Source organism: Oryzias melastigma, linkage group LG12, assembly GCF_002922805.2.
Source record: "Oryzias melastigma strain HK-1 linkage group LG12, ASM292280v2, whole genome shotgun sequence".
NCBI lineage: Eukaryota > Metazoa > Chordata > Actinopteri > Beloniformes > Adrianichthyidae > Oryzias > Oryzias melastigma.
In genome coordinates this window covers 4328848-4337523 of record NC_050523.1, presented here as the reverse complement: position 1 = coordinate 4337523, position 8676 = coordinate 4328848, and the positions used below count along the sequence as shown (strand labels likewise).

The window sequence follows — 8676 nt, the reverse complement described above, 5'->3', positions numbered from 1 at the left end:
AACAGTAATTAAATTTACTAAATTGACGGTGTTCAGACAGAGCAGATTAGGATTTAATAAATTCTTTTTTTTTGCTTCTGCAAATGCAAAAAGGTTCAAAAATGAACTTGTTGCTAAGCAACATTTTAATAAAGAGCGACTTATTTGGTCGTGGAAAATGTTCTCCTGCATTATGTAATTTTCTCATGTTTACATTTAGATCGCACATTTGTTAGTCTCACTGGTTTACTGCATAATTATTTATTTTCATGCTCTACACTCTAAATTTTAGCAAACATTGTTCTTGCAAATATTTTAAAAGTTTAAAAACAATTTATACAAAACTTCAGAAGTTTATTGATTTTTAAAAAAAGATATTTTTAGAGTGAATAACTATCCTTTCATCAATATTTCTTGTATGAGAGCTGTTAAGTACCAGGAGTCCACCACATTTTGGTTACACTTTTGGATTTCAGAAACATAAAATTCAAATAAATATAACCAAATTGTTATGCAGGACCAAAAGTGTCTTTTAAGCAAAAAAAAAAAAAAACAAAAAAAACAAAACAAAAAATATTTTGCCATCAAAATCATAATGTGTTATGAAATTAACGTTTTTACTTTATTCAATTCTGTTTTACTTGTATCTTCATTCGGCTGTATCACGTTTGTTTTTTTTCTATTGACATTTTGACCTCAAGTCTGTAATAAAAACTGTATTTTATTCATAAAAATAACGTTTTTACAAATTTAGCATTTATAAATACAGAACTGAAAAATGTTTATTCTAAAACATTTACAAATATAAATTTATAATTAAAAAATCAATAATATAATTGGAAATACACTTTTTAAGCAGAGAACTACATATTTTAGTTTAGTTTGCATAATTTCTAAATTTAAGATTTAAGTGAAAATGATTTATTGCTTAAAATACATTTTCCTTTCTATACTGCAATTTAAAACCTTTTTAGAAATTGACTTTAATTTACATTTTCTTTTGTCTCCACACTTTGGGTATTTGACAAATGCTGTTTGTTTATTCTGTCTTGTACCACTGTTTTTATTTTTATTTATACATTTAGTTTGCTAAATTATCTTTTGGATTCTGTATAAAAATAAAACAAATATAATGTTCATTATATTTTAAATAGCGTGGCATAAATTTGAGAATTTGAGAACTTTGTTGAATTCTATTTTTCACCTACTTAATTAATACACCTTGGAATTGGATTAATAAAAATACTTTGACTTAAAACAAATAAATGTCATCAAAATTTTAAAATAAGGATGAAAAAGAAAAAGTACAGAGCCCCACAAGGGACACTGAAGTTAAAAATATATTTCTGAGTAATAAGAAAAATATATATATTTTCTTTGCTTTACTTTGTTTTGTTTTTTACTTCGATTTTTTCCCCTTTAATGTCCCTTTAGGGGCTCCGTACTTTAGGGCTTCTTGACTAAATCTAATATGTGAAGATAAAAACAAGTACATTCCAAAGTTTTAAGTGGGTAGAAATTCATATAGTACCTACTTAATCTCACTTTTTAGTTATTAATACACAATGACCCCAAAAGAGGTGTTTTTACTGTTAAAAGTATATTTTATTGACTATTTTCGGGTAACTCCAAACACTTTCCTTGATGGATTTACACCAGGGGGCGCCATAGCATCGACAGCATCGGTGCATCTGTTTGGTAGATGTTTAAATTGTAAGAAAACAGTCTTTTATTTCCTGGTTGGTTGAGTTATTGTCCGTGTTGTGTGGAGAAACGCGCCCTCCTCATTTGGAAGGCAAACACAGCCGGGCACGCGCTCGGGGGCAGATAGCAGCGATCTGTCTGCGGGAGATAGCGAAAGCATCACCGAGGGGCTCCCGGTGAGGCTGGGAAAGCGACTTCTGGCGGACAGCCCCCTTCCACCGCAGAGGTCGCGGACAAATCCACCGCTGCACTTCAGTCTCAGTGTCGCTGCGCTCATCTCTGCTCTGCTGCGGTTCTTTTTTGGGGTGATACGCGATGAAATAATGAGGAGAAACATCTGGGCGCGGCTCTCTGGAGAAGAAAAAGGCTTTGCCGTGGCGGAGGTCGTACGCTTTTTGCCTTTTGTATTTCCTTGCTGATTGTCGTGGACATTTTGGAATTTCTTTTAATGTTCCGTTTGATTAAGTCGCACCAACTACGGACACTTTCGCTCCTGTTTTCGCCTGCTTTTCCTTAATCTGAATTGTCTTTAGAAATGAGCAGTGGCGGGTGTGAAAACAGCTGGAAACGTTGAAGAACTTGAGGGTGAAATGTGCGCACTGGGCCAGCTTCGAGTTGCTCTTTAAGTGGGGGAGCGTTAGCCACTTGCTAGCATTAGCCGAAGCCCATTCGACTCCCCCGAAGAATTAAGGTGACTCCTGCTCATGCTCGCTTGTTTTCCCCTTTTCTTGGATAACCGAACTTTGTTTTATAATCTGGACACCATTAAATAAAATTCGGCGTCAATTAAGGTAAGTTTATTTCCTTCATTTTTTTGTCCTTAAAGCGTTTCTTTCCAGCACTGCTAGCATGCTAGCATCACCGTCGCTTTGGTCCCCGCACTGATACTGATTGTTGATTTAATTGATTTTACGTATCAAAACTGTTGTCTTAAACCTTATTTAAACTAATGTTATCTATAAGTGAATTTACTTTCAGTTAGGACAGATTTATCACATTTTTAAAGTGTTTTTGGAGGGATTTAATCCACATCAACATCTGTACGCATTCCAACGTAAACAATGTCCAACACGCTAAAGCTGTCACCATATACAGTCATTAATCTAATAGCCGCAGCATCCATTGTTGTGGAGCCCCCCTCCCCTCCGTGGATGGGATTATCTTGACCTCAACATATCGGCGTTTTCATTTTCTCACCACTTTGCTAATCAGATTATCATCCGCTCTCTCAGCGCCGCGTGTTACGTGATTAAGGCTCCAGCAGGGGATGGAACTGGATCTTTATCTCTTATTTAGATTCAACCAGTCGGACCAGATCGCTCCTGTGTTTTTTCTGTCTCCCGGGAAATGTTTGGGGATTCATCAGAACGAAACTAAATAAATAACCTCAGAGACCAAAGCAGCATGCAGATGAAACTAGACGGAAGACAGGGTTTTAATTTCGTTTTTTACCCATCAGTCTCCATGAACATAAAAACTGTCACCTATCTTTTTTTATATTTAAAAAGATGTCCAAAGTCTGGCCCCTCCATGTTTAAATTTACAAGGCTCCTTTCATAAAATTAATAGTCTGCTGCCACAAAATTTTCTGAAATCTGTAGATTTTTTTTATTGTTGTTGGACAAATTTAACATTTTAAAGACCTACTCATCTGAAAATTGTTTTTCTTAACATGTTCTTGTTGTATTTTTGTCATAAAGAGGACATATATAAAATAATTTATAATTAAAACTAATCAAATTGTGATGGTTCTGGATCCGGTGAAAACCAGCGGTTGAAAAAGCTCGGGTTTGTGATTCTTTATCTGCCATTTTGGGCCAAAGACTCCCTTCTCAGCTACAATTCTGATGTAGACAAATAGATCCGTGTATGGTTCTTGTCTGAGCTGGAATCTGACTCAAAATATAGCTCACCATTTTTGTTGCACCGCTAATGTAAAGTTGGCAGTCCGAGGGGCTGTAAACCAATAGAAGAGAGTGTAAACAGAGGGATGATGGGAAAAGTAGGTGATGTCCGTTTTCGCAATCTACAACTCAGAGGTGAATATCTAATGAGCTAGTCTTAAAAAAAATGACAGTTTTTTTCACATTTTAGCTAAAAGCGGTATAGTCACAGTTAAAATACCACTGTGAACGCTTTGAAAATGGATTAAAAGATGATCAGAGAGGGTCTTTAAGTTCCCAAGTCGACTCATAAATTCAATAAAAACTGTGTGTGCGATTTCTCAATTGTGGTCAGCTAAATTATGTTGTAAACCTGTTGTGTGACCATTCTTTGGACAATTTTTAATTCAGTTCTTTTTTAATGTCACCTGGAAAATTGACAATGAGGGTCATTGTTTACAGAGCAAGTGACCCTCACAAAAGCGTTAATATAGTTAAATACATATTTTAAAAAAAAACATTGAATAGTTTTATACATTCTATAATGTTGTTAATAAAGAAATATTCTTAAAAACTTGCTATAAGGAAGGTAAAGGTTTTAAGAAAGCAATAATTTTACTGTCTTTGCGGTTAGCATAACTTTGCTGAATTTGTAGCACAGACAGGGAGTCCAGACGGACATTGAATGTGTAAATATTAACAGTGACCTCATTTAAAGAGATTATTGCCCCCGTCTTGACTGTTAAAGCTACCTTAAAACCAAAGCCTTTAATCTAATGACTTGACTTGCCATGCAGTTAAAGGGATACTCCGTCTGATTGGCTTTCAAAGGCCATCCTTTAGCCGTAAAACGTAGACAAAAGGCAAGGGTTGAGAACCTTTTGGTTTAAGAACTGAAAAGTGATGGTTTTTATAATTGTATATCTATAGAAGTTGTGCTCAGATCTTACTTTTTTTTTCTGAATAAAGCAGAGTTTTACAGAAGGGCCACCAAGTGAGGTGTGCAAAGCTCAAGTTTGTTTTTAACTTCCCTTAAGCTCCTTGGATGATCATTTACAGCACACCTTATCTGAAGCTGAAGATTAGATCAACCTGAGGAGTTTCTAGCTGTTCTGTTCTTGCTGTGGTTTGAAACTTGCTCAGCAGTTGGGTCTTTGGAGACTAATCTTTTCTCCTGCCAAAAAACTTCAATTCTTATTTTCCTGAACGCCGGATTTTGAGGCTGAACCCTCCAGAAGCACGTGGGAATCTAGTCATGTGGCCCCTGATGAGACTGCAAACGTCACGGCTGACTAAAGATGAGCTTTATTGCTGGAGTTTTTGTTGCTGATCATCGTTGTTTCATGGTTTTGTTGTTCTGAGAATTTGTTGTGTGAGGAAGTGATCTCTCTGTAGTCGTGAGTGAACACACTCGTGTGACCCAACAAGTGCTCATTTCCTCCGTCAATCAGCCCAAAAAGGGACTTCTTTTGAGCAGATGAGGGGAAACACAGATCCCAAAAAAGAGGCGGTCAGTGACTTAATATACTTGTCATATTGTTGATGATGCATATTTTTCTCCTCAGTCATGTCAGTGTGGGAATTTGCTGCTTACAAAACATTTTCTTGCTACTATTTTGATTTGCTTGAGTAGTTGTACTTTTCTTTTCTTTTGGACAGTTGCTGTTTTTTGATATTTTTTAAATTTTTCACTTTGACTTGATGGATGGAGATTTTCTTAAAGGCTGCTGCACGCTGTGCTTTGGGCTCACTTTTCAAACGCCAAGCCAACAGCGAGGATCACTGAGTTTGTGCACTCTTTACACCGAGGTTGTAATAAAAAAAAAAAAAGCTGTTCTAATGATTGCCTTCTTTTTTTCTGCTTTTCTTTTGTGCATTCCCGCTGGTGTTGTTCCCTCTCCAGTTACTCCTTCCTCTCGACATACCTGAATACTGCAATCCAAGAGGCGTGGTTGGTTTCTGGGTCTGTCTCTGTGATGAAGATGTTTGCCTGGTTACAACAAAGACAGGGGATTGTTGGCAAAGTGTTTTTAACATCTTTTGATTCTTCTGTTCTGCGAGAAACTATCTCAAGCACAAATTACTGCTTTTTCTTTTCAATTTTTTGCATTATATTATCCATTCAGAGCAGTTCCCTGATCCTTGTTCTCAGATCGTGCTGTTTTTGTTTCATAAACACTTCATCAAGCCTGATCTGAAGCTTAACATCAAAGAACCGTTTGAATCAACGTGTCAGCGGCTGAAAGCATGTAAAACGTGAAGAGCGGGGCGATCTAATCTGCAAGATTAGGAGGTGTTTTAGTGTAGACTCAGAAGCTTTTCTTTTAACTGTATGACAACATTTTATGGTATGAACAAAAATATTTTCTGAAAAAAAAAAAAAAACTGAGGGCCTTAATCACAATCAGTTGTGATGGTTTTCCCACCAATTCTAGCCGCTCTATTGAGCTTCCTTTATTGATCCACCTTGTGTTGGTCTCTTCCTCCTCCTTGGGGTTTCTCAAGAGCTCCCAGAAGCAATAAATGCACTAAAGCACACAATTGTTGCAGACTTTACATCCAAAGCTGCCATCTTCTTGGAAAGGAGAAGAAAAGTATGTTTGGCTGCAGCTTAGCTCCGCTAAGCTTGGTTTCGCTTAAGAGCAGGTTCAACACAAACAAACCCAGAGCAAACGACAGAATCAGTTTTTCCACATAGTTCTCAGAGTGCAACAAGTGCTGACAGCTCTCTGTGATATGAAGATGTAAAGTGAAGTGGGCTTAACCCTTCGGTGCAAGCTTGTTTATTGATTCTTGTGGTAGTAGTTCTTCATAGGCACTAGAGACTGGTTCTTTAAAGACGCACTCCGGTGCAAGTTGTGTTTTTGGTGTTTTTAACATGTTCTTGTGGAATTTTTCTGATGATAGGGGACATATGTTAAGAAAAATAAGCTTAAAATTGTATTTCCTTATACAAATCACAGATTTTTTTGCCAGAAATGGCATAAATATGATAAAAAGACCACGAGAAGACTTTGAAAACAGATGAAAAGATGATCAAAGTAAGTCTGTACTGGAAATGTTACGAGTTTGGCTGTAAAACAAAGAAATGAAGACATGCATGAATAATTTTTTCCAAAAAATTTCAGTCTCAAAGAAAAACAAAACACCAAATTTTAAATGGATGGTGTCATGATAATATTATCCTAGGTAGCACGCCAAGGATTGCTGCCACAAACGATTATTTTAATAGTCGACTAATCGCCGATTATTTTTCCTGATTAGTCGACTAATCAGGTCATTTGCAAACTGGATATAAAGTATGCATTTTTACCATCATTAGCTTTTAACTAACAAAAACTAGACATATAGAATTATCTGCGATAATGCTAGTGTGAATGATGTTAGCTGAATTTGGCCCCTGAAGATGCTAGTGGCGATAGATGAAGATGCTGAAATTGATAGCTGAAAACGCCAATGCTGATAGCCAGCTAAAATATTAGCCAAAAAAATACTGAAAAAAGCTTGTTAGCCAAACAGCTAGCATGCAGCTGAAATATTAGCTAAACTCCAAAATAGCCTAAAAAGCTAAAAAAAAAAAAAAAAAGCCTAAATTAGCTAAAATAGCTAGCATGTAGCGGAAATATTAGCTAATCTCTGAAATGGCCTAAAAAACTCTAATAAATGCCAAAATAGTCCATAGAGCTAGCAGAATGCCATTATAACTTTCAACTTTACTACACTCTGGCTCTATATAATATAAAGTAATGACTAATCGACCAATAAATCAGTCGTTGACTCTTCTAATAGTCGATTAGTCGACTAATCGTGGCAGCCCTAACGCCAAGACAAGAATATTTGCATAACCCAGCTCAAAAGAAAAAAAATGTTTGGCTGCAATGAGTCCTCCACAGCATGTAAAAGCTTGCAGCACAGAAAAAGATTGTGTCATTATATATAATGGCTGTATTACCTTTGCATGTTTAATCATGTTACAGAACAGTTTAGAGATTAGTAACCCGAGTATCACTCCATGATGTCTAATTGTTGCTTTGATCACACCAAAAATACACTTTTTTTCATGAAAAAGACCATTTATTTTCCGAGGCATCAAGATGATTACCGGTACTTAAGCATTAGTTGGCAAATGGAACGGCGCTGTGGTGGCAGTCCTAACCATCACTGCAAATTGTTGCTGTAATTGAGGCAGCTTGAGATCTGGAGCAGCCTATTCTCAGAGCGGGGACATCCTGAACCGATATTCATAATTTATGTCAACTTTCAATCCAACTGACCTCACCCGCTCCCAAAAAAAAGCCCAGACTCGCCTCCCCATTCAGAGCCCAATCGCTCTTGATGTAATTAAGTTGTAAAGTCTCATTTAAATCATTTATCCTTCATATGAAGTGAAGTTGAAGCATTTGGTCACACAACTGAACATTTTTTTCTTAAAGTAAGTAGGGCGATGCTTAGTAATGATACAAATATTCACCGAGCTGCTTATCAAGTGTGAAGGAGTGACTCATAACAGGTTTGGTGTGTGTGTGTTGGCCAATTTTTGGTGTGTCATGCTGGTGTTTTGACCTGCAGCATTTTTCTGCTTCCTTTTACGATTGTTTTGCTCTTCTGACCCACTTACCAAAGCATCTGTCCATGCTTCACTCTACCTCAGTGCTTTCAGTCCAAAAAAACACATACACTCACAAATAATACTGAGAATTAATAGGTATTCATATTTACAGGACAGTCGGGTACCTAGTTGTGGTTTGTAGTGGAACAGTTTCACAATGATTTACAAGATCTAAGATTCCTTAGAAGTAGATGCAAGAAATAGTCTGTTGTAATAGCCACAGAGTTCTGTGGTTCCTCTGCGCAATTGTGTTTTAATGTGTTGCTCACATGGATCGCATTGTGTTCACACTTGTTCCAGGTAAATGTGATGATTTGGTTGGTAAAAAATCGGCAAATAAAGATCTTTTAATTGACAAAATCGTCTATGAATTCAGGTTTTGGTCTCAAAATCTGACACTTTCCTGCATGAACAGGTAACTTCCATTAAAAACAAACAAAAAAAAAACACTTAGCATTTAGTTACTGTAAAATTTTATTTGTATTTAATGATTTATTATAT

General features: G+C 36.4%; 1 protein-coding gene across 2 annotated transcripts in view; it reads left to right on the top strand.

Annotated features, from left to right (window-relative positions):
- The first annotated feature begins 1698 nt into the window (after positions 1–1698).
- Positions 1699–8676, top strand: part of erbin (erbb2 interacting protein) — a 62274-nt gene continuing 55296 nt past the window's right edge. For both annotated transcript variants that reach the window (XM_036214563.1, XM_024298873.2), the window contains exon 1: positions 1699–2474. The gene's annotated coding sequence lies outside the window, so the exon portion shown is untranslated. The remainder of the gene's footprint in view (positions 2475–8676) is intronic.